Genomic DNA, 19,230 nt, shown 5'->3' on the forward strand with positions numbered 1-19,230 from the left:
AAACGCTATTCGCGAATGAAAAGAGTTTCCCTGTTTTGTTTTGTTTTTTTGTTTTTTTTTTAGATTTTTTTTTTGTTTTCTATTCTGCTTTTATTAATCATGACTTTACTGTGGGTTGATTTATTGGAATTCTCAAGAACGTGTGCGACAACAAGTCTTGGACACAGTTTTCAGACTAGCAGATGGTAAAGTGGTGGTATTTAGTAGTCGTTAGTAATAGCAAACGCCTCAAACGTCCAGATCATTCAACATTCATTTTAACTGGCGACGGTCAACATGCTGATGCTTATTAAAATGCAAGTTACAAACATTCCCCAACGCTTCACAAACATTCACCAACGGTTATATGAAACCATGTGCCATGTCAACAAAAAGTCGCCGATCCCTACGCTGTTTTCGTGATCTTTTCTTTCAGCTTCAATTCTCCTCCTGTCCGTGTCATCGTTTCTCACATTGATGACTGGTGAAGGGCGATCACGGGTGAAATAAACAATTTTTTTTTTATATTTTCACTCCAAACAAGGCACATTGCCACTTTGGTGTAGGGGGCTACTATGAGGGGCAACAACTACTGGAGTACTATGTTGGGATTTGGGCAGCATAATGTCGATTAACGTTACACTTGAACTTCAGCACGTCAGTACAGTTGGGGAAGCAGTGACCTGGAATGGAATTCCAGAGTCCAGCGGTTCTGGGGAAGACACTAATGGAGTAGAAAGATCTTTTACATCTAGGGATAGCTACTGTGTGGGGGTGGGGTTTAGCTGCCTGTCGGGTTAGTCGAAGGTGTCTACGTCGTTGGGGCACAAGTGTCTGCAGTTCGTCAGAGCATTCACCATTAAAATACTTGTAGAACAGGCAGAGGGATGCTACATTACGTCGATGGGACAGGGGCTGAAGCTTAGATGCCAGTTCAGGGCCTATCAGATTGGCGACTCTCTTTTGAACCTTGTCTAGGAGCGAGAGACTAATAGCAGATGCACCAGCCAAAATGTGATAGCAATACTCCATATATGGGCGAATGATTGCCTTATAGAGGTACAGGATACTTTGGGGTGTTAGTAGTTTTCTAGCACGGTAGAGAGAGCCTACCTTCTTCGCAGCGGCCCTGCCAATGCTTTCAATGTAATTGTTCCAACTCATGTTTCCTGTGAACGTTAAGCAAAGCAGTTTTAAAGATGTACTCTCAGATAAAGAATCACTGGACATTGCTATTGGTGGCAGAGAAGGTTTCTTGTAATTATTGAAGGAAACCAGTTTAGTCTTGGCAGCATTGAATATGACCATCCATTTTTCCCCATTCCACTACAGATTGAAGGTCATCCTCTAGTGTTTTAGCCATTTCTTTAGATATGTGTTCATTTGTTTTCCTGTCATGCCTGTTATAGAGTGTGGTGTCATCAGCATGTATACCCATCTCACAGACAATTTTGTTGGGGAGGTCATTAATGAATATTAGGAACAATAGAGGTCCAAGGATAGACGCCTGAGGAACTCCAGCATTTATATTATATTGTTTAGATGTACGACCGTCGAGGACAACCTGGATTTCTCATTTATCTAAGAAGTATTTAATTTTGTAAAGTATTCTACCAGTGATACCGTATGATTTAATTTTCCTGAGGAGACCCTCATGCCATACCCTGTCAAAAGTCTTATATATATCTAGAGCTACCGCTCTGTCCAACCTTGCTTTGTCCAGTGAATGGTATATACGTTCAGAGATTACAGTGAGGATGTCTGCTGTGGAACGGGATTGTCTAAATCCATATTGTTTGTCAGTCAGAAGTTTATCATCTGTAAGGTGATGGACTAGAGCATGGTTAATTATGGTCTCAAATGGTTTGGCGAAAAGTGGGAGGAGGCTAATGGGGCGATAATTTGATGGATCAGTTCTTTCAACAGAATTCTTGAATATTGGTACAACAGAAGCAGTTTTCCAATAGCCCGGAAAACAAGATTCATTAAGGCATTTGGTGTAGAAGTTTGGATAGAACTGGACCTACTTCGGCTGAGCACTTTTTTAATGGCACAGCTGGGATGAGATCGGATCTACATGCTTTTGAAGTGTCAAGTTTTTTTATGATAGCATGCACCTCAGCAGGGTTCTTTAAGATCGTCTAGCGTGGCGTCTGTCCGCAAAGGAAAGTCAGGAAGGGGTGGTTGGAAGGGTCCAGTGTGGAGTTTGAGGCAAAACGACTGGCATGCATATTAGCCTTGTCGGTTGCTGCGCAAAACACCCCGTGATTGTTGCTTATTTGGGGAATTGTGGATTGCCCATTATTTACTACACTGTTGTAAATTTTCCAGAAGTCCCACGTTCCTAATTTTTGTGCTTCGATGCGTTTTTTAGTGGTTTCAGTAAATTCTCTATTAGCTGCCGCTATTTCTCTCTTAACGTTACTTCTAGCTTTTATATACTTCTGTCTGTTTGAACTGGACTTATGTCGGTTAAATCTGCGGTATGCATGCTGCCTTTGAGCAATGGCAGTTGCGCAAGTCGAAGTAACCCATTGGGAGAGTGGGGCTTCCTATAATATTTCCGCATGGGAACATGTGCTTCAATTGCCGTTTTGAGCCATTCAGTGGTCTCATTTGCGCACTGTTCAGCAGAAAGAGAAACAATTTTTCCCCATGTAGCATCTCTGATAAGATCTCTGATGGCTTCCCAGTCAGCCTTTTTATAATATCTCATTGCTTTGAGCACTGGCTCTTCAATTTATGGTCTAGAGTTTAGGGCGATTTCGACCATTATCACTGCATGATCAGCGTTCCCGAGTGGGCTGTCAGCATTTGTTATACAATCCTCGGGAACTGTGGTCAGAAACAGATCTAGAAGTGATGCTTGTTGTTCTTGCTGGTCAGAGAAACGGATTGGAAACGTAACCATTTGTGATAGGGAATGAGATATAGCGAAGCTATGTGTTGTGGTGCCCGCTGCATCTGCGTAAGTAGAGAATCCAAGCCAGTTTTTGTGGTGGAAATTGAAGTCACCAAATACATGTACTTGTGCGCTAGTGTCGAGTGAGATTTACGTGTATATGAAACCATGTGCCATGTCAACAAAAATCGCCGATCGCTACGCTGTTTTCGTGGTCTTCTTTTCTTTGAACTTCCATTCTAATCTTGACCGGGTCATCGTTTCTCACATTGACGACTGGTGAAGGACGATCACGGGTGCAATAAACAATTTTAGTACGTGTATATGAAACCATGTGCCATGTCAACAAAAATCGCCGATCGCTACGCTGTTTTCGTGGTCTTCTTTCCATTCTCGTCTTGGCCGTGTCATCGTTTCTCACATTGACGAATGATGACCACGGGGGCAATAAACAATTCAATAACAAAACATCGCGGGTGCAATAAACGGTTCAATAACAAAGCAATTCAACAACACAGTCTCCAACACAGAAGACACACTCTTTGACCAAAAAAATATCGTAGTTATAAGTTGAGACCTTGGTACGCGTGTGACACTCTCGACTCTGTAAGCGCTAACATTCATAGTCATCTGCAGAGGACTCTTAACTATCGGTGGACGACTGCTATTGATTGTCTCAAACTGGAAACTGTTCAAAAATCTCGAAAATTAAATATTGTCCCTAAACTGTCGTAAACTGTCTCCAAATGACTGTAAATATATTAACCTCTATGTCAATTTCTTTGTCTCAGTGAAGGCTACACCTTGATTAACCATTCTATTTTTGCACGCTTTTGTAGGCGTTGGAAAATAACTCGCTCTCCAATGTCTTTCTACTCGTTTTGTTATATAGCGGAGTGAGTATATGTGAACAGAGACTTTATAACACAAGTCACTTTAACGGTGTGGTATATATATATATATATATATATATATATATATATATATATATATATATATAAGAGGTGGACGTAGTTTGCTTATATATATATGTGTGTGTGTGTGTGTGTGTGTGTGTGTGTGTGTATGTGTGTGTAGTGTCTGACGTCTAATGGTTAAAAGGCTCTTCAATTGTTGTATGTATGTTTGGGTGTTTCACATGTAATATAACAGTTCAGTCTGCGTAGCGCCCAAGCAAAGACCATACCTTTCTCCGTTATGTATTTGTCTCTTCTTATTATTCAAGTTCATCCCCATCCGAAGGAAACCAAGCAGCAACAGGTTATACTTTTGATATAACTTTATTCTTGATTTCCTATCGGAGATGCAAGAAGTTTTATTTTCTACGTTAAGCTAAAGTCGCGTTTCTTTTAGCTTCCAAAACGCGGAGACGATATCTTTCATGTTTATTAATCCCGTCTGACTCCAAACTCTAAACTAACTGATTACGTGTATTACCAAGCTACTTCGTTACGTCATTAACTCTATGTAATCAGGGCAAAAATCAAACGATCTACCTGTGTTATGTATTCTATTTATTTTCTAACGTTTTTTTTTTCTAAGTTAACATTTTTGGGAACTATTTTAACATAAATAATGTTATCTGTAAATGTTTATTTCGCTTTAATAACGTTCTTTTTTTACATTCTACTTTTACAAATATCATTACCGATCATAATAATCGTTCAGTTGAAGAGTTAATGTCTAGCAGCTTGCTATACATTTGTTATACACTTTTCCTATTTTATTAATTTCCTTACACTTTAGGAAGATGTCCTCAGTATCGCCTGTAAGTTTGAGTGTATAATTATTACGAATATAGAAATATAAAATGGAGATAAATTATGTATCCCCAGTGTTCAGATTAATATTCATATTCATATAAAATAACATCTACCTTCAACATAAAATTCTATATCCGTCCATGAAACATAATAGCATAATCCCACTAGCCTGCTACCTAACATATGGTCGTTTTAACAAGATCTTGTACGGGGTGGAACAATAAAATTTTAGCCCTAGAAAAGATGACGAAATTCTATTTCCGTTTGATGAAAACTGGTTTCATTTTTTTGGAGATCATCTACTAGTTGGCCAGTGTGTGTCCCAAGAGCGATAGATGCCTTCTACTATGTTTAAAAGTGACAAGGTTAAACGAGCGAGATCGGAGATGCACCGCTGTAAAACTGATGCTCTATACCGATCGAAGTTATGACAATATGACTATTGCCAGCATCTCAAAATGCATCGCTGGATTGCCACGAATAACAGGGGCGTGCCCAAGGTAATGGAAACAAAGTTTTCGGTCACGGTTATGGTCTTTGGGATGGTTTCAAGTGATGGCCACATCATACCACCTCACATCTTTGAAAGCAGCTTGAAAGTCTACACAATAGTGTATCCGGATGTGCTGAAGAGTGTGGTGGTCCCCTGGGGCAATTAGATTGTGGATTGCTGGTGTAGCAGCAAGACTCGCCACCAGTCCAAAAAAATACCAGACTTGGGTTCAGGAGTGCTACGACTTTGTATCCTTCTCTCACTGGCCCTCCTCTTCCCTCGACCTGGACTACTTCCTTTGGTTATACGGTGAGAGCATCACGCATATGACTTCTCACAACACCAAAGCCAGCCTGATTGCTGCCATACGCCGAGTATTCGCCGAGCTCCCGCCGAGCTCCCACCGGCACTTGTGGAAAAGGCATGCTCCCAGTACATAACCCGTATCGAAGATGATTTTTAGGCTGATGGCGGCTACATTGAATAGATGTCAGCTCTACTGCATAATCAGGTTTCCTGATTGATATTTTGAATAAAAGTTTTAAAATAAAGCTGCAGTGTTATTTTCTTTAGGGCGACATTTTTATTGTTCCGCCCTGTACTTTTTCTAATAATAATAATCAAATTCTGTTCGGTTTCTAATCATCGCTTTTAATACTCCAGATATTGTCTCACCATCCATCGACAACCTGTTCTCATAGCATCTACTGGTTTATATACCGTGATGAACGACAACTGATTAGTTCAATAAAAGAAAAAAGGAAAATAATATTCGAGTCGACTACAACTATAGACAACGCATGAACATAACATTTTAAAATCAAAAAGAAAAATGTATCAATCGATAAAGAAAGAAGAAAAAGAAAAATTCATTTTAAACAGTAGTTAGGGGAATGCATACTAGAGAAAGGTTGAATGCTTAGAGAAAGGTTGAATGCTTGGAGAAAGGTTGAATGCTTGGAGAAAGGTTGAATGCTTGGAGAAAGGTTGAATGCTTAGAGAAAGGTTGAATGCTTAGAGAAAGGTTGAATGCTTGGACAAAGGTTGAATGCTTGGAGAAAGGTTTAATGCTTAGAGAAAGGTTGAATGCTTGGAGAAAGGTTGAATGCTTAGAGAAAGGTTGAATGCTTGGAGAAAGGTTGAATGCTTGGAGATATGTTGAATGCTTGAAGAAAGGTTGAATTCTTGGAGAAAGGTTGAATGCTTGGAGAAAGGTTGAATTCTTAGAGAAAGGTTGAATGCTTGGAGAAAGGTTGAATGCTTAGAGAAAGGTTGAATGCTTGGAGAAAGGTTGAATGCTTAGAGAAAGGGTGAATGCTTAGAGAAAGGTTGAATGCTTAAAGAGGTTGAATGCTTGGAGAAAGGTTGAATGCTTGGAGAAAGGTTGAATGCTTGGAGAAAGGTCGAATGCTTGGAGAAAGGTTGAATGCTTGGAAAAAGGTTGAATGCTTAGAGAAAGTTTGAATGATTAGAGAAAGGTTGAATGCTTAGAGAAAGGTTGAAGGCTTAGAGAAAGGTTGAATGCTTAGAGAAAGGTTGAATGCATGGAGAAAGGTTGAATGCTTAGAGAAAGGTTGAATGCTTAGAGAAAGGTTGAATGCATGGAGAAAGGTTGAATGCTTAGAGAAAGGTTGAATGCTTAGAGAAAGGTTGAATGCTTAGAGAAAGATTGAATGCTTGGAGAAAGGTTGAATGCTTGAAGAAAGGTTGAATGCTTGAAGAAAGGTTGAATGCTTAGAGAAAGGTTGAATGCTTGGAGAAAGGTTGAATGCTTGGAGAAAGGTTGAATGCTTAGACAAAGGTTGAATGCTTAGAGAAAGATTGAATGCTTAGAAAACACTATCCTCGAATGTCTAAGGTCTCTTTTTGCAAGGGTTTGTCAGGACAACAGGCACGATGATTTGTTCCACGTGTGATTTTGAATAATTAGTGAGGTGTATTTGTAGGCAAAATCACACGCGGAACAAATAAGATCTCGTTGCGATAAACCCACACTTGATTTTATGAGGAATGGGACATCTCCTCCAACTAATATTGCCCCAAATAACAGAATGAAACTGTATACCACTCAGGTAGATTAATCTTTGTTCCGGGATCCAGTTATAGACCACAAGAAATATATACTATAAAATATTTTCAAAATTGGGAAGACGAAAATTATGTTTTCAACGTCTTTACTGGCTTAATATTTGAGAAGTAAAGAAATAGTTTAATTGAATACTCGAATGTCTATGTAACTTATATAGAGATATAAGTTTAGCTCGCGGAAGGGGAAATTTTATTTCTAGAAACTTCGACTGAAAAAAAGAAGTTACGGTTAGTTTGCCATGCTATTTGCTTTTTAATTTTCTTCTACGCTTAAAAAAAGATTTAGTCAGGCTTTTTTACACACTACTCTTATATGTAACGGGATACTTATATATGCAAATAAATATTTATTATAGAGTCGGGGGTTATTATTAGTAGTAGTCATTTATATATTAATTCCGTATGTATCATATAATCCTATTGTCCGATATATTTCTAATCAGAATACTTTCTATGAAATGTTGTGCACTTACAGAATTGACCACGCGAAGGTTGCCAACATCCTTAGCGAAAGTGTTTGCGTCGAACGAACTGGATGCAAACGTTAAACACCCGAGTTGTAAGACGATATTGTTACTCACTTGGCCGCTATCACTTTCCGCAGCTGTAGTATTAGTAGTAATAGTAGTATTATCATTTCAACTACGTTTGTCATAATTGTCCACTTTTTACTATTCAGATATTTAATGAGAGTAAAACTTTGATGGAGCACTGATAGCATTTGCTTGTAAGAACACCAATTAATCAGAAAAATGATTAGGGCTAGGACAACAGCATATTCTTTTTCATTGTTTTGACTCTCGATTGTGTATCCGTTGATATCTTATATACTTTTATATAGAGTGGTGTGGTTCTCGGTTGATTAACTGTGCCTAACTGTGTCGAATATACACTCGAGAGTCAAAACAATGATAAGAATATGCAGTTATCATATCCCTAATAATGACTTATATGGATACTTCTGCTGAGTACAGTGGGATTTTTCTCACCGACAACAACTAGTCGACCTGAACCTGGCATGGTATTAATCTTAGGCAGTTTTCCTCAAAAGTGGAAGTTTCTAGACCACATTAAATTCACAACCAGTTCTTGGCGAGGAACATAATGATATGCTGTGGAAATTATATTTCGCATATCTAAAAGAATCGTAAAACATCGAGAATTTGCAATTAGAATTACTCACCTTGAATGTTGCGTAGTTAAAGTGTCTGTAATTGCAGCATGATTTCGAGTTTTGGTAGGCATTCGTTGTTTCTGTTCTTTTAGTTGTTGCTGGCTAAATATTAATAGTTGAATGCTTTACATAGCAAAAGGTTGAAAAGTTCGGTGATTTCTTGGTATATTGTTTTACCATCCTTCAGTAAAGTTCCAGAATAAAGGATGATGTGAAAAATGCTTATAGACTTAGGAAGGAAAGGAGTACGGATCTTGACGAATGAAAATTTAATTCATGCAGCAAGTCAGAACGGAGAATAATGTCCAGATATATTTTCCTAATTGTGTTCCTTTTATGCCCTTTCCTTAAAAAGCACGCGGGAACAATTTTCCCCTAAATCGGAATTTAATCCGATGCTAATGATCGCATTTCGTTACGGCAAAGATTATTCTGGGACTATATCCATATATTCGATTTGTCCGATATGACAGATCGCGTGTTGACACGCCGAAATATTTACCTGGAACTGGGTTCTTATAGAGACGAAACCCACAAGTCATGTCGGGAAAGAAAGTGAAACTGGAACTGAAAAGATGCAAGTTAAGTTTGCATTTCTTATTAAAATTCACGTTCGAAATTACGTCCACGATTTATTTCGTTCGAATAGAAAAAAGGATTTTATATATTTCCCATGATGCCACAGGGATTTGTAGATTCCAACAAAATAAGGCATTGAATATGAGTGAACGTCGACACTTTTCTACAAAGAGATGCAACAACACACAAAAAAATAAGTGTTTTTCTGTTTTAATTATTAATATCATTTTCTGTCTTCCATTAAGTATTAAATGGAAGTTTATGAAAAACACATTTTACCTATGGCCTCTAGTCAGCCTGTATATCCGTATTAGGTGACATACAGCATCTATTATTTCTAATTAGTCACCGACCTTATACAGCCATGCTCAACGTACCTTAACTTCGATGATCTAATGAACACTATGTAAACGTGACTATGCTATATGCTAGATATTTCTGTGATTGAAAACAAGTTTCCTAAGATTTCCCGCATTTTTCGATTATTTCGCTAAGCTGTTCACACCATGTTGCATTTCTGCAAGTGTTTAACATTCTAACTGATAAAGGCCTCTGGCTTGTTCTGGAATTTGGCTGGCGATAAGCCTTTCCAAGATTCCAGTATTCTTCGCGCTCTTAACGTGGGAATCAAGATAGTGCTCTTCTTCAGCATTTCCATCTTCTTAAACACTTAAGGGCGTTTTTTTTCTGTTATCAAACGAAAATGGTGACATCGTTTTCTTTTCGGTACAATGCTACGGTAGCCGATTTCGTATAATTTTTTTCATATGTGTTTTATTATTTCTATCAATACTTATCTATTGTTACCTGATGTTACCAAATTATGTGAATTGGTTCCTTCATCCAAGGATTGAAAAAATATATTTCAGCTCTTTTCACTAGGGCCATGCGCTTTATGCTAATTTTTCCTACGCTTCTAATATTTTTTAGCTTTTTCTATGTTTTCTAGTGCACCTACAATTATAGGAATTATAATTTCCTTAACATCAATAATCGTTTCAGTTGTTTGTCATAGTTATAGTTCCATGTATTTATATCATTCTTCTGTCTCTTTGCTATTCGCCCTGTGAATCCTAGGACGCTTAAATCTACGATTTAATTTATTTTTAAAAAATTTCCTTGTTACTGAATATTATCGCGTTCGGTTTTCTTATTTGGGCAAGCTTATCTGTTTGTGCTTCCATTATGTGAGAGGTTAATAACATTCATTTTACAATAGTCTCTCGTGTTTGTACCTGTACCCTTTATCTGCACATTTAATGTGTAGACCATCACCAGATTCTAATGGACTGTCTTTGTCATGCAATCGTGTTATTGTTTTGTTTTGTTTTTTTAATTTTTTACGGTTAGTTTGCTAGAGTAACTTTTTTCCATGTTAATGAATATTATTTTATTCAGCCTATTCAGGTACCAACATGTCTTGCTCGCGGAACTGCTCGAATATCCATTGCTTTTATTGCGTTTCTACTATATAAGTTCGTTTCTAAGAGTTTTTTGACCTTCTGTGGACCCATTTTCTTCTTAGTTTTCATTTTGTATATTTGATTCCAAAACTCGAACATATTAATACGCACCATATTTGACACATGTCTTAACATCTTCTCCATTAAGTAGTCCCATGCGCCATAATATATATATATATATGTGTGTGTGTATGTGTGTGTGTGTGTGTGTGTGTGTGTGTGTGTGTGTGTGTGTGTTTAGATTCTTAATCCAGCAGGGGGAAGGATGTGATGCGTCTAGTGTGTTAGGTATAAGTTAGTGTTAAGTTCATGCTTGCATGCCTTCTCGCTTCCAGCTAACACCGCTTGCTAACCTCGCGGTGAAAAGGGAGCAGCTATGCATAAGTCTTCCCTGCCAGTACATAGTCTCTCCATCATCAAGACTGCTACAGTGCCTCCACGTTGGTCACACATGTAATTGGGTTGCTTGCAGCCCCAGACTAAACCTGTAGGAGATCTCGGATTAGTAGGGGACTCCAGGGGTTGTGCGTTATGGCCCACCGATGTGTGGACACGCCCTGGCACACTACCAACCCCTACCCCACTTTCATGTGGGTGCCCTTGGTTGGGTGAAAACTATGGGAACCAACCCCCAAATCAAACACCACTGCCTTGTGGGTTTTATTACAGCAAAAGGCAAACAGATGGGACCTCTGATTTCAAATCCTACTGCTTTCTTGCAGTTTTCCTAGGAAGACTATGGAACCTCATCCAGAAAGAAAAGGCGTAGTAGCGGGCACGATAGGGCGACTGCCTACCTCACAGAGATTACTTTCGGCCAGAAGCTGCGGCGTCCTTTGCTGCCAGTCGTCGCGGGTTCACTCCACTGGAAATGAGCATTGAGGCTTCAGAGGGTGTCTATCTGATGCGCAACAGATACTACACCTAAACTGCGCAAGCAAGTAAGGAGCCAAGGTAGAAAGTCCTGTATCGAAGAATAAAACACTGAGGCCCCGACTAGTTATCGTCAAGGTGCATGATAATGATGATGATGATGATGAGGAGGAGGAGGATGAGGAGGAGGAGGAGGATATATTTCGAATATAATTCGACTACACTGCTGTTTCTTTTTTTTTGCAAATAGTTTCAGGTAATTCATATATATTTGTTAAATGTTTTTCTTTTGTTTTGTTTTTTTTTTGTTTTTGTTTTTTTTTACTTTATGGCGTTCTATTTATACCTGTCAGTGTACCTATGCGATATATATAGTAGATAAGTAAACTGGATCACTTCTGGGCAAGATGCAGTATCTGTTAGCTTCTTTATACTATTCTTGAGGTAGATGAAGTTCTCCGTGCTTAGTATACGCAGTCCACATAGGATAATGGCAATAATGAAAAAAAAAACGGATAGATCTAATCTTGTGGTCACTTAAGGCAATCGTCTAATAATCTGTCAGAAAACTGAACATCGCTTCCAATCTGTCGTGAGCCACTACTGAAATAGTAAGATTAAAAAACTGACATTAGAATGCTAATATCAGTGCTCAATCTGGTCTAATCGTAGATAACGAAAGATAAAAATGTCCACCTCCTATTTGGTACGATGGCGTCATGGCTATGATAAAAAGTACTGTAATAAAGTATATCTCTAGGATCCCTGTACTCTTCACTCTGTCAAGCGTTGTCCCCTAGCTGTAAGTTCCACTGCTTTCTTTCCAATGTTGCTCATTTATTGAAATAGTGTATACACTTTAAGACATTCCATTATATATGTTCTAAGCTTGTTGCCGATTCCAGTACTGGCTGGTTTAATTTATTATTTTTCAATTTTTAGGATATTTAATATATATATAGAGTCGTTGATGAGACTTTCTTGTACCTTTCGGGCATCTTTTCTGTTCCAAAAGCGTAGTTACTGCTCAATAACGGAATGGTAGAGCTGTTATCTCATTCGTAAAAAGAAAATGTTGCTTTACTTGTAAATTTAGCATTTTATAGGTATTAGGTTGACATTTTATAGGTATTAGGTTGCGGAATTTTTAATTTGGATTTACAATTGTTTTTTTTTTAAATAAGTTTTCGTTATAATACCTTTATTTTATATATCATTTTAAAAAGCGTTTTCGCTCTATCCAATCGTTTAAATTACAATCCTTTTAAAACAAGTGTGTCCTCATATATATATTATTCCTTATTGGAATTTTTTTTTTTTTTTTTTTTTTTAGATGAGCATTGTATGTTAATTTTATTTTATTTCGGACTACTAGTCTCATCTTATCTTTTTTTTTTATATTATTTTTTTTATTATAAAAAAAAAGATAAGATGAGACTAGTAGTCCGAAATAAAATAAAATTAACATACAATGCTCATCTAAAAAAAAAAAAAAAAAAAAAAAAAAAAAAAAAAAATCCAATAAGGAATAATATATATATATACCAATCGGTACGGACCCGACTATGGAAGATCAGATAATAAATAAATATGGATTTATAAGATCAAAGAATCCAACCTTGATCGCCCTTCGGGGCCCGTGGCGCAGTTGATAGAGACGTTGAATCTCTACGGTTCCAGATAAACATTGTCTGAAGATAGCGGTTTCAATCCCACCCAAAGCGTGCCAGAGGTAATTGGTCAAAAATGTGGTGAGACGACAACAACTACGGATGGCAGTGATGGCTGAGAATGTAGTTAGGAGATTCGAAGTTCCTATCCGTCGCGGTTACCACCTGACGAAGGCCAGAGGAAGTTGGCCGAAACGTTGTGCACCAAATAAAAAAAAAAGATAAGATGAGATTAGTAGTCCGAAATAAAATAAAATTAAAATTAAGTGTGTCCTCTTTTAAGAACGTTGAATACAAAATAGAAAAAAGCAATTTTGCCCAATTTTCTTAATTCTCATTCAAGCTAAGGTGAAAAGCTGTTGAAACAGTTCGCGATATCAACGTAGAGTTTTTCCCAGAAATCCCTACTGAACGCACAGCACAACAGTGCTTTAAAAAATTTCGCAGCGGCGATGAGAGTCTTGCAGATGATTAGTGGACGTTGACTACGGTCAATTAAGAGCCTTATTCGAAGCCAATCCACGCACACCTGTTCCAGAACTTGCTTCGTAACGTATACGACCATTTCCAGACACTTGTAAGTAATATAGAAGACAAAAAGCACTTGATAAATTGGTGCCTCACGAATTGAATGACAAACTAAAGAAACGCCATTATGAAGTGTTATCTTTCCTTCTTTTACGCAACAAGAACGACTCGTTTCTCGATCGCGTTGTGACTTGCAATGAAAACTGGATTCTTTACGACAACCGGCGACGCTCAGCTCAGTGGTTAGACGCCGACGAAGCTCCTCGACACTTATCGAAGCCAGAGTTGCACCACAAAAATGTAATAATGACAGTTTGGTGAATGCAAGAGAAACCATTACGGTGAAGAAGTACTGTCAACAAATAGACGAAATGCATCAGAAATTTCAACAATGACAACGCAGAGCATTACTCAACGGGAAATGACTAATTTTCCTTCACCACAATGCCCGACTGCACGCTGATAAACCAACCCTGCAGAAGTAAAACTCTGCTTCATTCAACATAATTTCCATGCCTTACACCTACCGATTACTATTTTTTCCTCCTGACAACTTTCTGAGCAGGAAATGCTTCAAAAACGTAAACGATATCAAAAACGCCTTCAGCGACCTTATCACCACCAGAATACAGGATTTTTACGTTACTGGCATAAATATACGTGTTTTATGTTGGTAAACGTGTGTTGATTCTGCTACTTTCATAACGTGGTTATTTCTGTGTACAGTTAGAGCACTAAGACTAAACATTTGATACTCGGAATTGGAGTGGTTTGAACGGTTATCTCTACGCTTATGATTCAACTACGATGAAACGTAGAGTTATTTAGATAATAAATAAATATATAATAATTTTGATCGGACTATTGTTGTTATCTTGAGTACTATTTGTGAAACGTCTCGCACAGTGTAGTTTCCGACCTCTGTTAAGAATGTTAGTCGCTATCTTAGAAAAGAAAAGAGAAAAGTTACTAGGTTCGTAGATCGTTCCGTATTCTTTCAGTTGTTTACTTTTTGTTTTGTTTTTTTTTTTCACGTGGTTTCGTATGTGTGAAAAAAAAAGGTTGATAAAGGGGAGGTATATATAATAAAGTTTGACAGATTATCTCTTTTTTACTGGTGAAATTTTAAGGAGGCGTTATACAATTTTTGATTTTCTTTATAATTAGAAGTTCCAATATACTGCTGATATATATGCTTAGTCTACTAAGTACATTTTTCTTTTTTTGCATACGTGCCGCTTCTTTAAGTCGTCTAACTCTCCATCATTGTTAATTATTTTTAAATCGTTCTATAAAGGGAAATATGTTCCTTTTTTCATTTTATATGACTGACCAGCATGCCTTACAAAGATCGGAGGTTACACCAAACGAAACGTTGCACAAATAAGATGAGAACACTAGTCCGATCAAATGAAGTAATACAATCAGCTCACATCTATAAACATTATAGACTTTAAAAATGTATTACTAAATAAGCATTCAATGCCTCTTGTTTCTATGACCCTTCATTGAATAATAAAAAAAGTCAAATGAAAGATATATATGTAAGCGCGTTTCTGTTAAACACTGTTATGACGTACGAATATAGCCGTAAGTCTACCTGGCACACATGTAAATGTTTTTATCATACTAGTGAAAGTAATATTAAATATTTATTATTAAATAATCATATGTCTGCGTGTGTGTGCATCACAAGTTAATAGTAAAAATAACAAAAGGATTTCTTATAGCTTTTATATAAGAAATGCAGACATGAAACTTCGTATATAGGATATTCAGATACGTAGAAACCTTTAAAGTCGTTTTCATAAAATTTGGTACGTGAATTCATCGTATTTTTATCCGTTTGCTGTTTCATGAATGCCCATGCACATTACATATTACTTACGTTAAGAATAAGTAGTTTAAAACAACTTTTAAAGATCATGTTACTCTTATCTAATGCTTATCGTACTTGTTTATTGTCTTTAGGTTTCGGTTTCGGTCTCAGCTCGAGTATTTTTCTTCTTTTTACTTACAAGAAATGGACGGTTCAGAAATAAAAGATAATACTCGCATGCACATGTCTCGGTTTCTTTATTAATTAAAATATAATATGTATGCATATTTTACGACTGGTCAATGTCGGGTAGCCTGCTAGTATATCTATAAAAGTGAGCATGTGTGTGAGGACGATTCTCAACCTATGTACTCAACGAATTTGTAATCTACAGACGTGAAATTAGGTATATTGATTATTCATATATGTCGAAAACATCTTAATCAGTTTTTATTCGAAAAAAAGGGCTGCTAAGTTGTCAAGTTGAAAAATTGGTACTAAGGGGTTATCGGAGTTTATCTGTTTGTCAAATGTTTCACGCATCCACATGCGTGAAACGTTCACTTGACATATTCCTTACGTGTAGAATCTGTAGGTTTGAAAACACTTTTTAAAGATTGCGATAGGCTTGCCTAATGGTTATCGTACTTGACTCACTGAGTGTAGGTTTTAGTTTTTATACCAGCTCGTATATTTTTTCTTTTAACTTTGAAAACGTGAACTGTTTAGAAAAAGAAACATAATACTTGCCATAGTTTCTGTATGAATTAAAACATATTTATGCATATTTTCGTCTGGGCAACGCCGGGCGTCATGCTAGTAATATTTCTTATTATTTAAATATCACGCATTACTATGAACACTGGGGAGATGCAGATTACTGTTCGCAAATGTATGCATTATCACATCTTTCAAAATCTATTACATGAAACTGCAATCAAAATACAACACCTTCTTGTCTCAGAAAGATTATTTTAGTAATAATAAATGGGAGTACTATACATATAAAACAAGAATACTTTAAAGGCTCCCAAAACACTGTTCCGCTGTCCTGCTTCCCGGCTGAATACAACATGGTAGCCTTTAAATCTAATGTAAAAAAGTTCTTGTTTAGCCGTCCTCATAAATAACCAAGTTCTACCCAATTTACACCGTTAACGGTTACTACACTACCACATTACATTCATTAACCCTTATCCTCGAGTGGCTTTCTGGCCTTGATAAGTGGTGACTCTCAAGTAAGAAAATAATAATAATAGAAGAGGCTCAGTGAATAATGCACTACGTAATAATCATCTCTAAATGAGATGAGAGATTGAGAGGTAGTTGAAGGTTCAATCCTCACCACGAACGATAATAAGGATATGATTCAGAGTTACTTAAGACTTCTAATCGTTACCGCCTGGCGAAATTTAAATGGAGTATATTAAAGATTCTGTTCGAAATTCCGTGCAGATGACCGACCTCAACAAGATGCACCTGAAGTAGGTTACGTTGGTCGAAACGTTCTAAGAATAGCCTCCGGTATGAGAACAGCTGTCTAAATGATTTATATAATGCAAAGCCTTTTTAACGTAACGTTGTTCACGTGGGGTTTTCAAATATTATTAGTAATGTGAAGGGTTGCGTACCGCAATATAAAAAAAAATGCGGCGTTTGGTCAGACCAGAAGGGCAAATTGACGTGTATATGGTAGCAAGATTGCAAGAAAATCGTTATGTAACTTATATATCACGCCTAAATATCTCAAGAATTAATTGCAAAGAGAAAAAAATACTAACGAATATTAAAAAAATAAAAAAAGGATATTTGGACACCCTACAGGACCAATGCATAGTTTTTCTGGTTTTTTTTTTCACTTGGAAATCACCACTTATCAAGGTTCGAAAGCTACTCAAGGATAAGGATTAATGAATGTAAGTTGGTAGTGTAGTAATCGTTAATGATGTAAATTGGGTAAATCTTGATTATTTATGGGGACGGCTCAACAAGAAGTTGTTTACATTGGATTTGAAAACTACCATGTTCCATTCAACCGGGAAGCAGACCGGCGGAACAATGTTCCACAGGCGTGCAGTTCTGGGAAAGAAGCTTTATTTATGGAATCTGCATTTAGATTTATGCACAGACAGAGAGTGGGGGAATCGTTTATAGTGGTTGTAACGTTGATTTTTTTGTGAAAGTTTGAAAACCATGGATTAAACGTCTCTCGAGCAATGAACGATGAAGATAACAATAGAGCAGAGTAGACTCGCAACGTTTCTTCTGCAGGAAAGAGGCCGGTTTTTAACTATCAAAGCTGAATAGGGCGCGCCGAGCAGCTCTTGCCCAGATGTGACAACTGTGCTTAACTTAAGGGCGTAAGTGACTCTTATACAGATATTCTCATATCGGTAGTGATATACCAGCTTGAATGGTAGAGTAATCCAACCCCTTTTCCGGCGATCTTGGCAACAGATTTGATGCGTGTTCTATATCATATCAAAAGTGGGGGTCAGTCCCAGTAGCTTGTCAAGACATTGAGCTTCCCCAAGACAAGAGCCATTCATTTCAATTGGAGTGTGATGGGGAGGGGGGTCAGAACGATTGAACCACATTAAACATATTTGTATAAATCACATATTTACAAGTGTTCGTAGAGAATTGTGAATGTAATAGTTAAACAGTTTTTTTAATATAAATGATTTCGTTTTCATCTTTCTCTACCAACTTGAAATAATTTTATTATAAATTTATATATTTACATATATGTCATTGAAAAAAATGGTCGCTGTCAAAGTTTTGACTCAAATGAAGACAACAAAGTTTTGCTTGATTGATAAAACGTCAAAATTGATATTCTGTATATTTCATAACACCCCCCCTCGAATTATGCGTGTTTCGTTTTTTTGTTTTTTGTTTTTGTTTTGTTTTTGGGGTTTTTTGAGGTTTTCTTTCGCGATGGATTAGAGGAAACATATAAGTCATAATTTGAAATACCTACGAGCAAAAAACTGTCTTATTATGATATATATGAAAATCTTCCATTTAATTCAAGAAATGTTTTCTTGGATTTTTTTAAAAAATAAATGCAACAAAAATTAACCCAATAAAAATACAATAAACAATTTTTACGTTCACTTTTCACAGGAAAAATGAGTTTGTCTTTCTAATGTATACTTGTTGCAAAATTGTTTTCAATATTTTTATATATCACAGTGCATTGCCATTTGCTCTCAGTCAAATATCCAAGAACCTGTAATTATTTTTTCATAAGTTTTATATGTGGATTTAAGTGGAATTATGAAAACCTGATATTTTTTGTTTCTATAATGTGTATATTATAAATGCATTATAATGACAGTATTGCATATTTCTTAATTTTGTATTTTTTAATAAAATGTTATGAATTATGATAGTTCTATTCTGGTGATAAATTAATGATATTATTTGACGTGCATCGATATTGAAGTATAACAGCTCTCGGGCAAAGTGCAGCAAATGCAATAACAGAAAAAGAAAAAGGAAGCGATGGGTAAGCAAGTTTGTTTTTAGAGAAAGCTAAAGCGAAAGTGTAGAGAATAGGCGGAAAGAAAAAGAAGAAAAGAAAAACGAAGTGAAGGAAAGAGTTAAAGGAGAAGAAGACGATGAAAAAAGATGATTGATAAATAGTCGGTGGGCGTAGAAGAAGAAGAAGAAGAAGAAGAAGAAGAAGAAGAAGAAGAAGAAGAAGAAGAAGAAGAAGAAAGGGAATATATAAAGTAGCAAAATATACGTAAGAACAATATGGGAGCGTAGAAGATAAAGTAGAAGAATGGTAAGGAGATGAAAACGAAGAAGAGGGGGAAGAAAAAGAAAATATTTATTAAGAGTGGATTGTAGAAGAAAGAAAAGAGAAAACAATTGTAGGAAATAACCAT

The sequence above is a fragment of the Euprymna scolopes genome, chromosome 15, assembly GCF_053919585.1.
Source record: "Euprymna scolopes isolate OS-2025 chromosome 15, ASM5391958v1, whole genome shotgun sequence".
NCBI lineage: Eukaryota > Metazoa > Mollusca > Cephalopoda > Sepiida > Sepiolidae > Euprymna > Euprymna scolopes.